The sequence below is a fragment of the Arvicanthis niloticus genome, chromosome 13 (assembly GCF_011762505.2).
Source record: "Arvicanthis niloticus isolate mArvNil1 chromosome 13, mArvNil1.pat.X, whole genome shotgun sequence".
In the NCBI taxonomy this organism is placed as follows: Eukaryota; Metazoa; Chordata; class Mammalia; order Rodentia; family Muridae; genus Arvicanthis; species Arvicanthis niloticus.
In genome coordinates this window covers 14,035,099-14,055,295 of record NC_047670.1, presented here as the reverse complement: position 1 = coordinate 14,055,295, position 20,197 = coordinate 14,035,099, and the positions used below count along the sequence as shown (strand labels likewise).

The window sequence follows — 20,197 nt, the reverse complement described above, 5'->3', positions numbered from 1 at the left end:
GTGTAGCAGAAGCCAGAAGTCACCAGATCAGTGACTCATTGTGATGAACATTTGCAAGTAAAGCTGTTTGGGCAAAGTGGTATACTTTGTGATACACTGCATTTTCATGGTAAGGGTTTTTCTTTAATTTTGTTTTTATTATTTTGTTTTCTTTTGTAGGGGAGAATGTAAAGGTGGGGGGTGGATATGGAGGGATGAGGAGATGAGTGGGGTTAAAGTGTATGAGGTGAAATTCACAAAGAATACAAAATGTTTTAAAAAGAGGAGATAAGAATTGAGGGTTGGGCTGGAGAGATGGCTCAGTGGTTAAGAGCACCATCTGTTCTTCCAGAGGTCCTGAGTTCAATTCCTAGCAACCACATGGTGGCTCACAACCATCTGTAATGGGATCTGATGCTCTCTTCTGGTGTATCTGATGACAGCTACAATGTACTCATATAAACAAATAAACCTAAAAAAATAGAATTGAGGGTTGACTTAATCAGACTTAAAAGGAAAAGGAGTGTATTTTCATCACCTAGAAGTAACGGAGTAAGTCTGTAACCTTTATACACAGAAGCTTGAGGCTCACCTGAAGGCCAGGTACCATGTGAAACATTAACATGAATGGGCAGATGCAGAAATAAATATTCATTCAACAGGCACACATCAGGCACAGCGGGTTAGAGAATGAGCATCTGCCCTTGGCTACACAGAGGTTATTCTGGAACAGGAGCAGCAGGCGATGGGAAGATGCCCAAAAAATAGGTTTCCTTGAGAATGTGCCACTGAACCTAGTCACCCTCTTATACGTCAGATGGTACGTCTGTATTTTCCAGCCACTGTTACTAGGCTATGGGGTCATACCTAATCTTTCAGATCAAGATATATTCCAGTGGTAGAGTCATCCACCCTAGTTTAGCATAGGCTTTACCTTTGAGCTCTAAAGACTCTTTATGAAAATTCTTGTATGGCATTGCCCCATGCAGAAATATTACTGTTCTCCCATGGGACCGGCAGCAGTGGATTCTTTGGAAGACTTAGCTGAGCAGAAGGAGCAATATGGTTATGAGGATTCATGAACTTTTCAAGGAGAAAAGGCTCATCTGAGAAAACGGGGCCAAGAAAAGGAACTTCTGGTGACTGACACCCTGAGTTACATTGAAAGGTACATAGAGAGGTACTAAAAGGCCACATAGCAGTGGGGACTCCATTTTTCCCTCTCAACCTGGAAATTGAGGTTTTCGAAGAGTAGCTGGACAATGGAACAGTGTCTGGATTCAGGACTTGCCCTTGACTTGACTGTAGGTTTCATGTGGTCAGCTTACTAAGTTTTAGTTTTGTGTGGCTCTTATATTCAGCCTATTGTCTGAGCAGAGCGAGGACCTACGGCTGTTTCAAAGAGACAGCAAGGAAGATGGACTGAGCCACTTTGCTGGCTAGGATAGTAGCAAGGCCACAGAGAGAAAACCCAAGATCATTCTAGCAAGAGGACGTGGCTTGAGGTGACTATGATCACAGTAAACAGAGGGGATACACTTGAAAGGAATATTAAGGGGAGGATCCCCCAAGTTCAGTCTCTAACTCTTGCCCAAGAATTCATCTGACCTCTCAACTGTGCATGCAGAGAACTGAGCTGCTACCTAAGCAGCTGAGTATGAAGTCTCTCTGATCAACCAAGTTCACTGACTGCTGATACATGCGCGCGCGCACACACACACACACACACACACACACACACACACACACAGCCACTCTTCCCATAGCTTCAGAGGCACTTGGAGCAGGTACCGTGAGTGGCCTGATATACCCCCTGGCACTTACCATCTTATCATCTGCATACAGGCAAAGTCCAGGATAGGCAGATAGGACTCTCTTATCTACAAAATTCTGTTCTGTTTACGAATAAAGCAGGTGAGAGAGACATGGCAGTGTTTCCCCCACAGACCCACTAAGAGTAGAGGACCCAACCAACAACAGCTGTGAATAAGATCATTATTTCCAAAGATGAGAGGTGACTGACTCCAGACTCTTGCAGAAGCTTCCCAATAGGACTAGTCCCTTTTCCATGCCCCCTTCACTGGCTTCTCTCTCTTCTGCCACATATGTTCCCCTGACAGCACTTCCTCAGATCACCTTGAAATTACTTGCCTCTAATCTCAAAGTCTGCTTCCCCTAAGATCCCTGGGCACCTCAGGCTCAGATAGCAAAGCATGACATCCAGGGTTGGTAGGTACAGTGTGGCAAGGCAGGACTAGACTCTGGGCTGATGCACTCAAAGCTCAGTCCTTCCCTTCTATCCCAGACTTTGCCTGAGCCCTTGGGGTTAAGGGCAGAGGGGTGGGTGGTGGTTAGCATAGTTTATGGTAAGGGAGAATTTGGCTGCTCTTGGCCTCTTTCAAGAACAAGCAGCTGTCGGAACAGCTGAGGGACAGATTGATAACTCAGTTGTGAATTCTCCTTCACAATTAGCTCAAGGCCCAGGGAAATCAACAAAAGAAAGGTCAGTGACTCCCTGGTGTCATCCACCCAGTGGGGGGTCTCCTATCTCAGCTTCTGGAAGGGGCCAAAGCAGAGGCTGGTTTCCTGGGATTCTGCTTAGAAAATTGCTCATCAGTGAATGGTTCAGAGAACAGCTTCCATGTTCTCTCCTAGGAAAAAGTGATGTGCCACCTGGGTTGAGCCTGAGGAGCCCTCCAGGGTTCAGAGAACAGACTGCTCCCAGGCACATCCTCCTTTCCCAGATGGCCTTGAACAGATGCAGCCCTCCTGACATAGGATAAGTACTGTCCAGGAGGGAGATGACACATGATAAACCTACCAGAGCCAGCTACACCCAGGTAGCTGGAAAGCAAAGCACAGACAGGCAGAGGGGACTCTTTTATGGCTTTTCTTTGTCCTTCAGGGACTTAGAACTTGGGCTTCCTCACTGTTTTGCCAGAAAAACAAATCAGTCACAGACCTTAGAGAGCTCAAGTCTCTTCAGCTCTCTAAAAGAGATGAGTGAAGAGTCATCTGGGCCTGGCATAAGAAATGCAGGTCCTAGAGAACCTTCTCCAGAGATATACCAGTTTAGATGAAGGATATGTTCAAATGATACAAGAGTTGAGTGGTCCTAAGTTCAGATCTACATTTTTCTTCTCACCAATATCCCTTAAGTAAAGGAATAATTACAACCATGGACTCCTCACGAGTGTGTTGGGGTTAGATGATGCCATGTTTATACAACTGCTGTGCAAATACAAAGCTGTACTCATGCTAATGGTGCCCAGGGAGGGCTTGAACAGCAAGTGTAGTGTGATCCCATCCTATGCAATATTCTGGTGTACCAATAGGATAATGTTCTTATGTTCATAGTAGCTAACCATGGGCAATTTTGACCTCTTGGTTCTCTCCTGGATTCCTGAATTTCTTTTCCAACACATGCACACAAACCAGGTTGCCCACTTTCAACCGCAAGGCATTCCAGTAAAGGCTGGATTCTTGTGGTTAAGCGGGGAAGTTTCAAATTAAGCATCTAGAGGGAGATAGGTTCTCTTCATAATAGAAAGGAAAGTTTTGGTTCCCAGAGCAACCTGAGAAGAAGATGCAGATTGACAGAGGTGAGAGAAAAGAGAGCAGCAAAGTGACAAACAAAAAAATGAAAAAAATAAAAATAAAAATAAAAATAAAGGCGGTGAGCAACGTAACCGTAAGTTTGCATGCCGTCCATCACTACTCACGCAAATGCTTGTTCCTAGATGTTTGTGAGCCCCAAACCTGGATCCAGTGTCTTGGAAGAATGAATGTGAGGCAGAACAAAGGCAGCATGTGAGAACACAACCCACGAGCAAAGCATCCATCCTTTTCCTCCAGGAATCAGCAAAAATGTCAGAGAGGGGTTGAGGCAACACGGAGAGATGACATCTGTATCTTGGGCCCCTCCACAGTCTCCCCCATCCACACGTGTAAGCTGGAATAGCTGGGCTCCTCAAAAAACCTCCCATCTCTACATGGCCTCTTTTATGATATACCTTGCAGAGCATCTTTGGAGGGGCTGTCTGCTTATGTGGCTGTCCATGGCTCCAAAGGCATGTGTCATGAGAGAGGCCACCAGGAGAAGGTTGTACTGTCTTCCTGACCCAGCTTCTTAGAAATCCTGACAAGTCATCTCTAGTGTAATCTATTAGTCAAAGCATCAAAAGGCCTACCCAGGTTCAAGAGGAGAAGAGCAGCCCCCATCTCCTGATGGTAGGATTACAAAGCTCTAGAATGAGCATGTGGGGTTGGAAATAGTGTTGTGGCCATTTTTGGAAAATACAATCTGCCATCAGACATTGCACAGATGCTCAGGGGTAGGGCAGTCCTCAGCTGATATCTGAGTTACAAACGGGGGTTGGGGGAACTTAAGACAAAATATTAACAGAACTAGACTTCAAATCAAACTAAGACCATTTGGAAGAACACGAATCATGAATGGAGACTTTGTTCTAGCAGATTTAACAGAATTGGCTGTGAAAATCATAATGAAAAGGAACAAGCCAGAAAGAAAATGTTTCCCTCTTGTTCAAAACTTTCTGGATAGGGCCAGCAGTGCTGAAATTGAACAGGAAAGGCCTGGAAGAGGGCTGGGAGTCAGAGGGTCAGGCCTTGGCTGTTGGCAGGGACTGCACATGAGACACTGCTTAGAGGAGATGGTCAGGGCATGGACTTGAGGGCTGAGAATCTCAGCAAGTGAGACAAAGGCTGACAGATCTTGGTGTCTTCTCGTCAGAGACGTCTTCTTCAGGAAGGCCCCTCGGGAAGGCTCCTCAGGACTGGGCATTTAGATCCTGGCCTTTTCTCATCAGACTGTCTACTGCAGGAAGGTTCTTCATGGCTGGGCTTTCACTCTTGTTCCTACTCCTGTGGCTTTCCAATGAATCCATTGTGAGTTCCTCCAGTCAGACCTGGAGTCCCTGACAAGGGACTTGGAGGGAACTTCAGAGCATATAGATTGGAATGTGGAGAATTATCATCTGGCCCTTATCACCATCAAAAGTCTCTGTGTTGAAGCAGGGGAGTAGCCTTAATGTTGAGAGGAGTCATGATTGCATTTGGGCTCAGAGGACATGGTCAGGGCATGGAAACCTTGATTAATGGGAGCAGAGTTTTAGTGGTGACACACATTTGAAAATCTGTCCTATTCAGCTTCAGCTGTCTGAACAAGACTGTGGGAGCCCCTCTCTCAGCAACCAGCCACCCAGATATTCAGGGTTGATATTCTGTGGCCTCTAGAACCCATCTGCCCTTCCGTAAGCCACACCCCGTCTTCCACACCCTAACTCATTACTGATCTCATGGGTGATATTTTGGCCACTTCTTACTCTGGATTCTTTGGGTTTGAAGTACAATGGGTCAGTGCAGTTTAAATACACTGTTCCATGATTTTTTTTTTTTTATGAACTCCTATAATGCAGAACTGCAAAGACAGACTCTATGGTAAGCTTCTCATTTTACCAGTTTGTTTCAAAGGTTAGGAGATAAAGGTCTGGAGATGAGAAGATTTGCCTGTCAGTCTCTATCAGTGCCTTACTAGGACTTGCAGTGAGGCCCACTTGGGGTATGGAGCAGACCTCCTTTTTTGTTGCCAAAATATCTCCCAACAGCCCCCTTCCTTGCACTGGGCAAGCCACGCTACAGACCATGCCAAAAAGTGTCAAACAGGAACGCGTCTTCCTTCTTGAAATACGTTGTGGATCAGCAGGCAGGCCCCTCAAGACCCCAGCAATGCAGTTTGCCAAAGCTCAGCACACAGTAACCCAGAAACATATGTGGTAAGCAATAACAGTCATAAATTTTATGAGATTATGTGTTCCTAATGTGAGATTTCAAGCTGATCTGTTTGTTGCGCTATGCCAAGCTTCAGTGTGATTCAATCAAGTTGTGCTTAATCTTCTCTTATTTACTCTGGGTGCAAGTGAGTCATGGAGTAGGCCTCTGGTCCAGTCTGCTGAACTAATTTACCCCAAGTATTCTGATGGACTGGTGAGCTGTTTGCTCTGAATATTCATAGTTTATTTGCTTATATCATTAGATTGGTCTGGACCACATGTAGTGAAAGTTTGCAGTCATGTTAGGTCCTAGGATGCCTCTGAAGATTCAGCCAGTGACAAGGAGTTCCTCAGAGGTATCACAGCATCTTCTCCTCCAAAATGGAGTCATGTCCGATGCTTTGATACCTGTCTATTAACAGGAAGACTTAAACCTATGTCATTTTTTCACAGAGAAAGCCATTTTGACCACCACCCTGAATCTCTAAACCCATATTGGGTGGGTCTAGGATGAAGAGAGAATATTATCATCTCGTAGAAGATGAAAAAGGCCTGGACGTTTTGCCCAAGGCTGGGAGTGATTCCAACCACCAAGTTTGTCCTCTCGGGAGAAGATGAACCACACCAATGGGATCTGGGGACCTCACACAAGGCCTCACTGTTCTTGAACTAAGAATAGTGAGGACTAGTCTACGGTTGACAGCTAAGGTTTGGGGACCTTCTGGCTATTGTGGGGATGGGAGAAATGTGGCCTGTGGTTGGTCTTGGGGGCAGGGTGAGAGAGTTTCCCATGACTTCTGCTTTGATCATAGTGCCAACTGTCCCCATTTTCCTGGGATGGAGAAGATTCCCAGGATGTGGGGTTTTCAGAGCTAAGAAGTGGAAAGTTTTGGGCTAACAGGACAAGCTGGTCACTCTAAAACTTAATGTCTTCTGGCCTTGGCAACTTAGGCCTTTCCCTTTCCTTCTCCCTCTCCCTTTCTCCCTTCTTCCTTCTCTCCCTCCCTCCCTCCCACCCCAGAATAATTTTTTGCTTTAGTAATAAAATTTAGAACACATGGTGGTAAACCCTTGGGACTAAAGACAATACCCAGATTCTCCTTCATTTTATTTAAGAGTTGTGGCTCCAGAGCCCAGACCCTAACATTTAATTTGACCTTGAATAATTAGTGTAACCTCCTTGCACCTCAGTTTCCTAATGTGTGAAATGAGCACAATGACAAGGCTGGCTGCATGATTAAGTTAATTAATCATCACAAAAAACTTAGAGGATGACTTGGTACATAGCAATCACTGAAAATATAGTACCTGTTGTATCCAAAAGGCATGCCAGGGTCGTGCTTGCTGACTTATTTGTGTGGCTGCAATGTGCACGGTTGTCCCAGTGCCATCAGAATTGTGCTCCTTCTGTGGGAGTGAGTGGGCTAAGGGATGTTACACAGCAAGCAGTGCCCAGGCCTCAGTGGGCTGACACAAGTAAGTCTGGTTGTACCTTCCTGCAATGCCTGCTACAGGTCTGGGTTTCTTCTCAAACAGCTTCCCTCCATGGCATGGCCGCTGTCACCTCTGCCAGCTGCTCTCAAACCTCACTACTTTCATTCTGTCTGTCTGCAGAGTCACTCCACCAGCAGACTTCTGTAGAGAAGCTGTGTGCCAAACTTTGGACCTAAGTAGAAGCCTAAGTAGGGAATTGAGACTTTTTGCTGAAGATCTTGAATGAAAATTAAAAAAATAAAAATAAAAAAGGTCAGAAAAGAACAGTGGCCACAGGCTTTGGACAGAGCTTGCAGAATAGCAGTGGGGCCCCTCCTGGTTGGTCAGCTCACTGTGCTGCTAGCAGCTTGCTTTCCTGGGGACGCAAGTTTTAAGAACATCATCTTACCAGAGCCCAGATGCCAGCAAACTCGAGATTCTAGCAGGAGCCAACTCCCCAACTTGTACCCTGATTTTCACTCACCACAAGGCACATCTGCCGACCCCTGACTTCTCCAGTGCATCTCAGGCAGGTGTTGAGGCTGAAGCTGAAACAAGACACATCTGCTGACCCCTGACTTCTCCAGTGCATCTCAGGGCAAGGGCTGAGACTGACACAAGACACATCTGTCGACCCCTGACTTCTCCAGTGCATCTCAGGCAGATGTCGAGGCTGAGCTCTTGCATTATTTTGGATCTGGATGGCATTAATTTTACTTAAAATAGCTTGCCAAATTAGTCCCAAGAAAATAAATTTAAGTGGATGTTTCTGAAAGTTCACTCTTGGCTTGGATTTCATAATCTATTTCCTTATTAATATACCAAAGTGTTCTATAAAAAAATGTACAGAATCTCTAATTTAGTTTTTATTGTTGTGATGGCATAACTTTGACTTTCTCATCATGCACTTGACAATGTTTCAGATTCATGTTTGCTAAATGAGTGTGTGTGTATTAGTGTGTGTGTGTGTACACATATATAGTATAAATGTGTATATATGTATATATAGTACATATATGTATATATTGTATATTCATGGCTGGTAAATGTATGTATGTATGTATGTATGTATGTATGTATGTGTATGTATGTGTATATGTATATATGTGTGTATGTATATATATATAATATTATATATATATTTAGCACATACTTCAGTGAAGCAGAAGCACAGGTATATAGATCTCAAATGGTATAGATATTTTAATGAGTGTTGTCTCATATTTACTACCAAAATGAAAAGACCCACAGTCAAGGAAGAGAAAATACCCATTGGTCATTTCTCTTCTCACCTGCCTTGCTTTCCATGAATATTTGAAGCACAGCGATGGGACCAACCCCTCAGCTCTCTTTATAACTGATTGTGTAGATAAATTGTCTGCTAGCACTGTTTATAATTCTTCTGTTGTGTCTTTCCAAGAAAATAATCCTATTTACATACAGAAATATTTGCATTGGAGGAACCTAGAAATCCAACAAAAAGTGTTCTCTTTCCATCTCCCAGGGAAACGCAAGCTTATAGCCACAATGATGGGTAACATGGAGCCCTTTCTAGTTCACCAAGACTCACTTCCTTAATTGTATCTGCTATAAGTGTTTACTTTTGTATTTCATTTCTTAAGTAGGTATAATGTTATTTGGTCTTGGTGCTTATATTGTGCATTAATGTTCTGCCATAATATTATCAAATTTTGCCTTATTTTTGCCAAATGGATACAATTTTCATTATCATATTTCTTCTCATAAACTTTTTGAGATGGACTTCTAAACAGAAGATTTAACTTTCCAGAAATTAAGCCATGTGTAATCTGTGTTCAGCGATAGTACAATTGTTTCCCTCATGGTTATGATTTATTAGCAACTGATACTTTTCTTTAAAAAATTTAAACTTAGCTTTCTGGCCCTGCAGCCAGTGGGTGTGGCTGAGGGCTATCACAGTAATGAGCGGTGAGCAGACTTTAGGAGGCAGACCTGTCTGTGAGATGCTCACTGCAGGTCTGGATGCCTTCTGGAGCAGCCTCCCTCCATTGTGCAGCTTAGTGATCCAGGCAGACAGCCTGTAGCTGCATATCTGACCTCAGTATCCAGACACAGCAGAATATCACATACCATCTTTTCCCACCCTCATCAGGGGCTGCCACAAAGATACTGGGTTCCCAGTAGCCAAAAAATGGCTTAGTGAGTCTCTGCAGTAGATTACAAGTCTCCAGAAGCAATACTTTTAAATTCCAGGGCTTAAAACAAAATTTTAGTTCAGAAGGTTGACAATTTAGTCTGAAATTAGATGGTCCCTCTCTTTTTATGGACAGCTACAGGTCAATTGGCTTGCTTTGAAGGGTTCTTTCCCATGTTTGGGGTCTTTGTTGAGGTAACTGGAGTGATTGTGATCCTGTGTTTCTTGTCCTCTAGTACGGAAAAGGCAAGACTCCCAAGGGAGTGAAGAAATGTGCCAGGCTTCTTGAGGGCTTGGATCAAAACAAGCAAATGTCTCCTTTTACAAATTTGTTGGTCAGAGTAAGATTCAGAATCAGCCTAAAGGAGATGACAGGGGAAAACTCCACCTCTTCACTGGAGGAGCTACCCAAGAGCTGAGCACAAAGTCAAGTCAAGGCTCTTGCCTGTTTGTCCTTCTCTACAACAATTCTCTGAGACTAAGGTGGGAATTAATTTCTCTTGGACTATAGCACATTTGAGTGGCAGGCTTACTCAAAATCATCTTTACCCTCAATATTGGTCTATGGACTTTGACCATGTTCAGACAGCACGGTGGCCCTGAGCCTAGTCCAAGTTCCAGCTGTGCCCACGGGATGTGAGGACTAGGGCACAGAGGGCTCACTCTTCAAGCGGAATCCTGAGCACTCTGTCCTCAGCCCCCCGAGGTTGTTGTTTTCTGGTGTTGCTTTCTGGGGATTGCTCAGGGCAAGTTAGTCATTTGGGGCAAACTTCCCATATAGCATCAACTACTTTTGCATTACTGTGACCAAGTATCTGACAGAAACACCTTTTAAAAGGAGGGGCTTATCTTAGTTTAGAGTTTTAGAATTATCAACTCATTCATGGTGGGCAGGGTGTAGTGAGGCAGAGCAGCACACCAAACCCCTGGATGGACCCTGGTTCCAGGGCAGGAGCAGGGGGTCAGCATAAGCCAATTATGGGGCAGTCCTGATGATGGAGTCCTAGACTTTGAGTTCCTAGGCCATGTGGCTCCAGAGGGCCCCTGGAGGTCTCTACAATGGCATTAAAAGAGCTTCGAACATTGACACAAAACTTTAACAAAGGTAAGAAAATAAGTGTGTTGCCTCTATAAAGGAGACGCATGTGGAATCTTGTTTATGATGAAATACAGAAACCAGTGTAGGAGCCGCTTCAGCAGTGTGAGGCATTCTGCAAATGGGGTTTTCTCATTCATTTAGTTTTTCATTTTGCTTTGAAGACTTCCAAACAGAATGTAAGGTAGCTTGAGAGACTAATATGGTGAAAATGGGTCCCCAGAGACCATCACGGGACTGGAAAAAAAAAAAAGCCCAGTGACAAAAGGCACAGGCATGAATAAAATGGTGCCCAAAATCCACATGTTTAGGAAGAGGTGACTAAGGTACACTAAGTATCTCCCGTGTGCCAGACATTGTAATTCCATGGTATGAGTGTAACCATTTTTTAAAGTTTTTAGTAGCATAGTAAAGAGGGGGAATTATCAGTTTGAACAGTTAAAACTGGAGCTGTACCTTAAAACCAAGGCCCCAGATTTTTCACTCAGGGAACTGCAAGGGGGACCCCAGAAACTTGAGTAGTAACAAGCAAGGGGGGGGGGGAAGGGGGTTGGTGACTGTGGTTGCATAAAGGTGTCTACCAATTGCCGGTGCACTTGAGCAGTCCATATTAATTTGATCCTGGAGAGAAGACAAAGCCACAGATAGACCACTACTCATGCTAGAATGGCTGGTCACTAGGGGGAGTCTGTCTGTGACAGGACTCAAGCACACTGCAGAAAGTTCATCTGCAGTGGTAACCACAGACAGCAGACTGGAAACAGAGACCAAGGCTTCACCAGGTTCATTGCCTGCTAAGACGAAAATAGCAACACTCTTCGTGGGATTTAAGTAAGACTCAAGGTTTCCTGACATAATAACCAGCATATCTAGGATACAATTGAAAGTAGCTTGGCATATGGCAAACTAGACAAAGCGCAATTTGCATGGGAAAACAAGGAGCAAATACCAGTGCTTAGATGACACAGATGTTAAAATTACTTGACAAAGACCTCAGAGGAGAGAATGAACCAAAGACAAAGGCAGTTCTCTTACCGTGAATAGAAAGGGAAAAGGTCTCAGGAAAGAAATAGAAGCTACGAAGGGAAGGAAACAACCATTTTAGAGCTTTAAAAATGCAATTTAACCTGAAGTAAGAACCACATTGGGTGGACAGAATGTGACAGATCAGGCGTGGTGTGACAGAGGAGAGAGAGGATTTAAAGACACTGCAGCAGAAATGACTGAATGTAAACAATGGGGAGACAGAATGGAAACAACACAAACCTCCAGGCCCCTCCTCTCTACCCAACCACCTGACATTCAAGTCACCAGGGCTCCAGAAGGGGAGAATGACAGCAACTCTTAAAAGAAAAAATACTTGAAAAAAATTATGTCTAAAAGTCTCCCAAATTTAGTGAAAGAGTCCAGAAATGGAATGATCCCCAAATAGAAAATTTTCAAAGAAATCTGTGCCCAGTCATTTCATAACTTCTAAAAATTAAAGACAAAAAGAAAATCTTGAAAACCCCCAGAGGTGGAAAAACATCCAATTCACAGCAGAAGAACAGTTGAGATACTTAAGGACTTTACAGTAGAAACCTTGGAGGCCAGAAGGAAGTACATAACATTTGTAAAGGTTGAAAGAAAATAACTGACCTCTGCAAAGTCTGTGGCCAATGAAAACACACTTCATTATAAATTATCCAATCCCAAGGGGTTGGTCTTAAACATATGTACGTAGAGTAATGTTGCAGTAATTTCTTTCCCCAATAAGCCCATACAAAAACATACAACTCAGTTATTATATTTGTAAGCTATAGGCCTAGATTGGGCATCTATATCACTATACTAATTTATTCCCCAGCTATGAGGCCCCTTGTTACTTGTGGCTTTTCTAGGCCATGTGGTTCTGCTCCATCCCCCTTCCTCTTTCTCTTCCTCCTCCTCCTCCTCTCCCTCTTCTTCTTCCTCTTCCTCCTCCTCTTCCTCTTCTTCTTCCTCCTTCTCCTCCTATTTCTCTGAGGCTTCTCACCCAAGGAGGCAGCCACCTCCTGGGCTTTTCCTTTCCAAAAAATCTCTTGTGTGAGGTTTGTTGTGTGTTGTGACTTTGTGATGTTCCTTGGCTCTGAACTCCAAGAATACCTTTCTACCCAAGCTGTAACACTTACAGGGACACTTATCATCGGATGGGGGAAGGGTTCTGGGAAGTTGGTGGGATTCAGGTATGTTTGAAGTCACACTGATCACACCTGGGAGGTAGTTTGCGTGACTTACAGTGTGCTCCCCATTTGTTCACTCACAGTTTACAGCAATTAAAAGTGAGTTTATGACGGTGTGTCCACTTCACACGTAGCTCAAAGGCACTGGATGACATCGTCAAGAATATGTGGCCTCATAAGCAGCACACATAGACTAAACCTTTTGGTTCAAGGAGAAGGCACTGAATGCCAGTCACAGTTAGCTTTTATTTCGATGGTGAGAGCTATCAGTCAGTATTTAAGATTTTTTATGAAAAATTATAAAATATTCTTGTCTTTAAAAATATGAACATAGTTGACACCATATCCAAATGAGACCATATTCACAATTTTGATTCAGTAGGTAAATTTAGTAAATTCCATTTAAAGCTCTGTAGGTTCCCCACACCCTTTTACCCCTTGCAAGCTATCGGCAGCACTCTGTGCTTCAGAGCCTTTGGCCAGGTGGTGAACAACGCCCTTTTGTCTCCTTTTGTAGTTCCCGGAAAATCTGGTGAGGTCTTAAGGCTGGAATATTTGACAAATGGTTATGTGTGCTACCAAATATGTCATAGCCTGTGCTATGTCTGCTCCCTTTGTATCATCATCAGGCTCGATATTGTTAGCCTGGTTCATTACTGTGAAGTTTCCTTTAGAGATTGGGGTAGCCATTGATAACCTTGCTTATCTGGAAACAAGATGGTAGCATCCCCATCCTGTCTTTCCTCCATCCCACGTGAGCTAGGATTCTTCTATTAAGACCACAAGGTAGATGGTGGTTTGGCTGGGTCCCCAGAGCAGCAGTGCACAAAGGTGGGAAGTGATCTAGTTGTTAGCTTTGACCTCAACGATGGGTGAATCTACTGATCAATTCTTAGCTTAATCGGCTATTTGGAGGTATTAACACTTGAGGAGAAGGAGGATAATCATTGAGCGTATGCTTTTGAAGTATCTGTTTTCTCTCTGGCTCTTTTATGCCTGCCTCTGCTTCCTGGATGTTATAAAGAAACATCTCTCCCCTCCACAGCTCCTTAGCCATGGCACTATAACTTACTGTAAACCCCGGAACAACTAGGCTCACCGTGGAATGAGGGTTCGGGAAGTAAGTTTATCTTGGGTATTTTGCTACAACAATAGAAAATTGATGAACACCACACAATAAATGATTGGCTCTTTCTATTTATCTGCAAAGTTTCAGAACGAGTGAGTTATTTAGCATACTTAAAGATAACCAACCAGTATAACAATAATAATTAATTATTATTGCTGTGAATTTATACATTTTAATATCTTGAATATGTTTCTTTTGGGGGAGCATGCAGCAAATGTTTATTGATGGTATTTAAGAGAGTAGGGAGGGATCCCTAGGCCCCTCCTGTTACTATGGGGGTCTGGGAAGGAAATTGTGAGGGATACATTGGAGTTAGGAACACGGAAGGTCATGCCAGTGAGCTTCCCGTTCAGCTCTGAGATGACCTTGCCCACAGCCTTGGCAGCACCAATGGATGCAGGAATGATGTTCTGGGCAGCCCCACGACAATCACTCCAGAGCTTTCCATCCACAGTCTTCTGAGTTACAGTGATGGCATGGACCATGGTCATGAACCCTTCCACGATGCCAAAGTTGTCATAGATGGATGACCTTGGCCAGGGTGGACTAAGCAGTTGGTGGTGCAGGATGCATTGCTGACAATCTTGAAAGTTGTCATATTTCTTGTGATTCACACCCATCAAAAACATGGGGCGTCAGCAGAAGGGGTGGCGATGATGACCCTTTTGGCCCCACCCTTCAAGTGGGCCCTGGCCTTCTCCATGATGGTGAAGACGCCAGTGGACTCCACGACATACTCAGCACCAGCATCACCCCATTTGATGTTAGCAGGATCTCGCTCCTGGAAGATGGTGATGGGCTTCCCGTTGATGATGAGTTGCCATGGGTGGAGTCATATTGGAACATGTAGACCATGTAGTTGATGAAGGAGTCGTTGGTGGCAACAATCTCCACTTTGCCAAGTGCAGAGCCGAAGACAGCCCTGGTAACCAGGCGTCCAATACAGCCAAATCCGTTCACACCAACCTTCACCATTTTGTCTACAGGATGAGGCTGGCACTGCACAAGAAGATTTGGCAATCTCTGGAACAGGGAGGAGCAGAGATTGAATATTTTTCAAGTAATTAAAATTAATATTCATGAAGATGCTCGACTTGTTCCTTCATTTTGTCCCAGAAGCTATTGAATGGTCGCCATGACCTTGGCCTTCTGCTGAAGATTGGTTCTAATGCTTTGAATTAATTCGACCCCCAAAATTGTGAATCTGCATGTCCAAATGCTGAAGGTCCTTGTCCCCTTGGTTTTTGATCGATCAATAAAGAGCCAACAGCCAATAGCTGAGCAGATAGACTGAGGCAGGACCTTTGGATTTGCATGGGCTAGAAACTGAAAGGAAGGAAGGAAGGAAGGAAGGAAGGAAGGAAGGAAGGAAGGAAGGAAGGGAAGGAGGGAGGGAGGGAGGGAGTATCTCCATGTTTCAGAGAGAGATAGATCAGATTTAGAGCTACAGAAAGAAAATCATCTGAAATCTAGGTGAGAAGAAATGTAGCCACCAGAAGGGCTGCCCTGAAGCACCTTTGACAGCAAAGACTAGGGAGTCGCCCAGAAGGAGCCAGGGCAACAAAGATAAAATACAGAATTAGAGGGTGTTAAGCCAGGATTACAGGAGGGAAATGTGTGCTAGCTGTGGGGAGAATTAGAACTGCCCAACCTTTGAGCTAGTCAAGATACATTTAAAATTAACGTGTGTGTGTGTGTGTGTGTGTGTGTGTGTGTGTGTGTGTGTGTGTGTGTTTCATTTGCAAATCCAGATGGCTCCTGGGCAGGTGTGCGAGTACAACCTGTCCAACCACTGCTATAACCCTCTCCCTTGCTTCTCAGGCTCATCTTGTACATTTCTTACTCTGGTCCTGAAAAAAAAACGTTTTTCTATTGCTATGAATTGCTAGTGCTATGAGACCTAGCAGTTTCAGAGAGTGAGTTCTGATCATCATGGTAGGAAGCATGGCAGCAGGCAGGTGAGAGCTATATTCTGTTTAGCAGTCAGGAAATATAGACAGACAGACAGACAGACAGACAGACAGACAGATTAAATAGAGAGAGAGAGAGGGAGAGTAGAGGAGGAGAGGAGGGGAGAGGAGAGGAGAGGAGAGGAGAGGAGAGGAGAGGAGAGGAGAGGAGAGAGAGAGAGAGAGAGAGAGAGAGAGAGAGAGAGAGAGAGAGAGAGAGAGAGAGAGAGATTGCTTGGTGGTTTGGCTTACTCCCAGTGACACACCTCCTCCAACAAGGTCACACCTCCTAACCCTTTCTAAAGAGTCCACCAAATATAGGAGGCTAGAAGCCATTTCTCATTTGAACCACTACAAAGGCCCTTTCACAAAGAACTAAGACCTTCTTAGTGGGAAATGATATGTAAAGACAACTCCATGAGCACTTGGGGCGCTTGTTAGTACCTGGTGGGACATCCTCCTAAGACCCTTCCAGCAGACAGAGAGAATACATCATGGACTCCCTCTGTGCCCTCACTCACATTTAAAATTGTATGCTTTCCCATAACTTCCTAACTTCCCATTTGCTTTGCTTTTCTCTTATTCTGAACATCTTGGGTTCCAAAGTGGGTTAGTTACTTGTTTTAACCTCCTACAGCTATGGTTTAAGATACGTCAAGAGTATTCGGATTAACAACATAATTACTGAAACAACACCTTAGTATTTGTAGACATTTTTCTTGTTAGAATAAATCTTACTTGGATTATATAATCAAATAACTGCTTTAAAGTCTCTTGAAATGATTCTTTCTGTGTGATTTGCAGTCTAAATCGGTACACAGTTAGGCTTAACTGTTTTATCTACGTTCTGTTTTGAAGGATTGCATTTTTCCATTTGGTTATTTTTATAATCCTGTCGAGCATTTACATTGTTTAAAGCTAATCTGCACAAGATGTATTCAGAGGAGCCAGATTCACATCTCTGCCTTCTGTGTTTCAGCTCCTTTGTCATTTGAGTTGATGTTTGTGGTCCTGCATTTTAAGTGTGTACAGGCCATACAGCCAAACCCTCCCACCCAGCACTCTCAAAGCAAACCCTGAACTTTACACATGCCTGCCAGAGTTCTCTGTGCTGTTTTTCAATTTAATAGTGCTGTTACCACTTCACTAGTATGTAGGAACATCCCTCGTTTGTTTTACAACTGTGTGCTCTTGTGCACTTTAATAGCAGCTAACTATATCACTGACACCCCCCACACACACACACACACCATTTCCCTGTTAACACACGTGTCTACTTCTTTGTTTTTAGGAATTGATAGTCTCCTGCACATGTCCCTTCACACTCTTGGGGAGTGTGAACACACAATTTTGGAATAATAGACTGTTACAAATGGAATAGATTTCTCAAAAGGCAAACCCATATGTAATGCTGATGTATATTGCTAAATTTCTTTCAGTAGAGATTGGTCCGTGCTGCATTTCCAATTGCAATGTATTGAATGCCTACTTCCCACTGCCTTCCTAAACAGAGTGTGCTGTCAAACGTTCGGATTTTTGCTTATAAACAGTATCTTTGTGCAGTGCTATTTTACATTGTTCTTATTACAGTCAATTTAAGGTTAATCTTCTAACACAGTTTCTGAGTCATTTGTAGCAGTTCAATGATTATTCTTTGAATCCATGAAAGCATAAAGTGGTATTTCAGGACAATTAATCTGGCTGCAGAATACAGAATAGTTTAGAATATGGAAAGATCAGAGGCAAGAAACACTTAGTAATTCCAAGACACAAACTAAAAAAACCATAAGAAACATAACTGTAGTCTCCTAAGGAATTCCTATTTACTTCTCCTCATGGTGTATGTGTCGTGGGGATTGGGGAGATGCATTTAGTGCCCGCCAATTCAGATTTTGCTCCCTCCCATGGTTCTGTGTGAATTAGAAGGTCTTGAGGCCCATGCTATGATGTTTGTGGGGGTGGGACAGTGGTGCTGGTAAGGAGTTCATGGTCACCATGTGCCCCTCCTTCTTGGTGGTCTTTGGCCACGGAAGCAAGGACACGGGAGCTGTGTGTGGCCTGCTTTGATTTCAGTCTTTGTGCAGTTGGCCCTTGGCTCATTCAAGCCTCCCGGGAACCTACAGAAACCTGGCTGTTCTCTGATCGCAGAGAGGCTACAGAGGCTCTGGAGACTCTAAGAGGACAGATTTTGATCTTCCAAAACTGTGCAGCCATTCCTGCTTCTTAGATCCTGAGCTGGCCTAATTCTCCTTCATGGAAAATGAGATGTTTTCTGTTTTCAAATGTCCTCAAAACCTCTCTCAGGTTCATGCCTGTTGTGAATTGAAGGTATTTTTCTCATCAGTCCTCAAATTTTCCAGACTGCTTCCATTTCCCAGTTTAGGGGATATTTCTCTTCTGGGGAAGAAGCAAACAGAAAGCCCTGACTAATCCCCAAGCTCTCATCCCTGGCTTTGAACTAGAATGTCATTAATCTCTCACCTCCTTCCTTAAGAAATGGTACCCTGGGTTGCTTCCTATTTCTGGGATAAAACATTGATCAAAATTAAAGAAGTAAGGGAGAAAAGTGTTTGGTTTTAGTTCCAGGTTCTAAAGCTGTAATACAGATGTATTGGGTTGATCTTGCTATAACAAAATACACTAGTGCATGCCTTTAGTTCCAGCACTCTGAGTTTGAGGCCAGTGTGATCCACAGAGTGAGTTCTAGACCATCAGGGCTACATAGTGAAACCTTGTCTGAAAAAACAGCAACAACAAAAAATGTGAAACATCAGGTTGCTTATAAAGAAAAGAGATACAGTAAGAGCTCACAGTTTGGAAATGAAAGTCCAACATTGGGGTAGCCCCATGTGTTTGTCCTCATGTGAAGAGCCCCCCCCCCCTCTCTCTCTCACACACACACACAGAGCCCTCTACCCTTTGGGTACATCACAACATGACAGAAGAGGAATTTCTGCATACAGAAGACCAAACATGTGGGGTGGGCTCACTTTAGAACAACTTGCCCTGAGGAGAACTGGCCCCCTGAGCCCCAGCCTTAATCCCTTGCAAGTGGAGGTGCCCTGATGACCTACTTACCCATCTTCCAGGAGGCTCTAAAGCTTGAGGATTCATCACTTCTTACCTCCCCACTAAAGAACAAACGAATACACCAAGTTTTGGGGGACAGTCAATCTCTAACATCCAGAAAAGCCCAAACATCCAAGTAGCCCCGAGAGGGGGCATTGGCAAAACCAGGAGGCCCTGAGCAGGATTTGTCCCTCAGGCAAAGTACAGGATGACGCTGAGGGTTAAGCCAGGGACCTCTGGGCCTGGCTTTCTTCCTTCTTTCTTCTGTGGGAGACAGGTAACCCAGATGGGCCTTTGAACCTCTGCATGCAGAAGAGAGTCCAAGCCCTAGGAAGGCTGGCCCCAACCCCTGCCAGCTGCCTCTCCGATGAGATTCCAAGAACTGGGTCCTATCTGTTGGGCCTGGTTTCAGGAATTGGGCTTCTGGCTGGTTTCCTTCAGTCACGTGGCTGCTGGAGTGGTCAGCGAGGCAGGTGGCTATGTAATTAGCTGTCAGGCTGCTTTCCATGCTCAGAGATGGGGAGTGCATGGATCTTAGTGGAGAGACAGTTAAAGAGTGAATAGATCCAGACAGCTCTGGGGGAGCGGACAGAATGGAGTATGGAGCAGCCTGGGCGGGCCCATCAGATCCGTGCTGAAAAGCAGGCTTCCGTCTCTGTCCCTGCAGCCTTAGAAGCACTGCAACACCCCACCCGTAGCACTTGTCTCCGCAGGAGGAGACAGGCTGTGAGATAAAGCCCTTTCCTCTCAGTACTCCAGGCTGGGGAAAGTCTGCAATTAGGAGCCCAAGCTAACACAGGACGTATTTGCCTTTATCACAGAGTAATGCACACTCCCCTGGGGATGTGCATAAGCCAATGTCCAAACCAGGAGCATTTATGTGGAAACCTTTGTCCTACAAGGTGTGGATTCCATCCGGAGGAGGTACAGCGGCTGGGCGTGCTTATGAAGGGAACCTCTCGCCTTGCCGTAAAATTCCACACTAAGCAGTACTTTAATGTAACACATTTTCCTGTGTGTGTATGTATATTTGCGGATATAGGTGTGGGGGTGGGGGTTCACATGCACATAAGTAGGTGTGTGTGCATGTGGAGCCCCAAGGCTGATGCTGGGAATCATCTTTCATTTCTCTTCTTCTGCTTTATTCAGTGAGGCCGGGTCTGTCAATCAAGCCCAGAGCTCACTAGAATGGACAGTCTCCCTAATCAGCTTTGAGAAGCCACTGAGCCATTTCCTTCGCCTGGTGTGATACAAGCTTTAAAAACAATTGTGTGTGGATGCTTTGCCTGCATATATGTCTGAGCACAACATGGGAGCCTGACACCCATGGAGGCCA

The 20,197-nt window shown here is 44.4% G+C and overlaps 1 pseudogene; it reads right to left on the bottom strand.

The window, feature by feature from the left end:
• Positions 1 to 13,970: 13,970 nt before the first annotated feature.
• LOC143434198 (glyceraldehyde-3-phosphate dehydrogenase pseudogene) lies at positions 13,971 to 14,849 on the bottom strand (annotated as a pseudogene).
• Between the last annotated feature and the right edge of the window lie 5,348 nt (positions 14,850 to 20,197).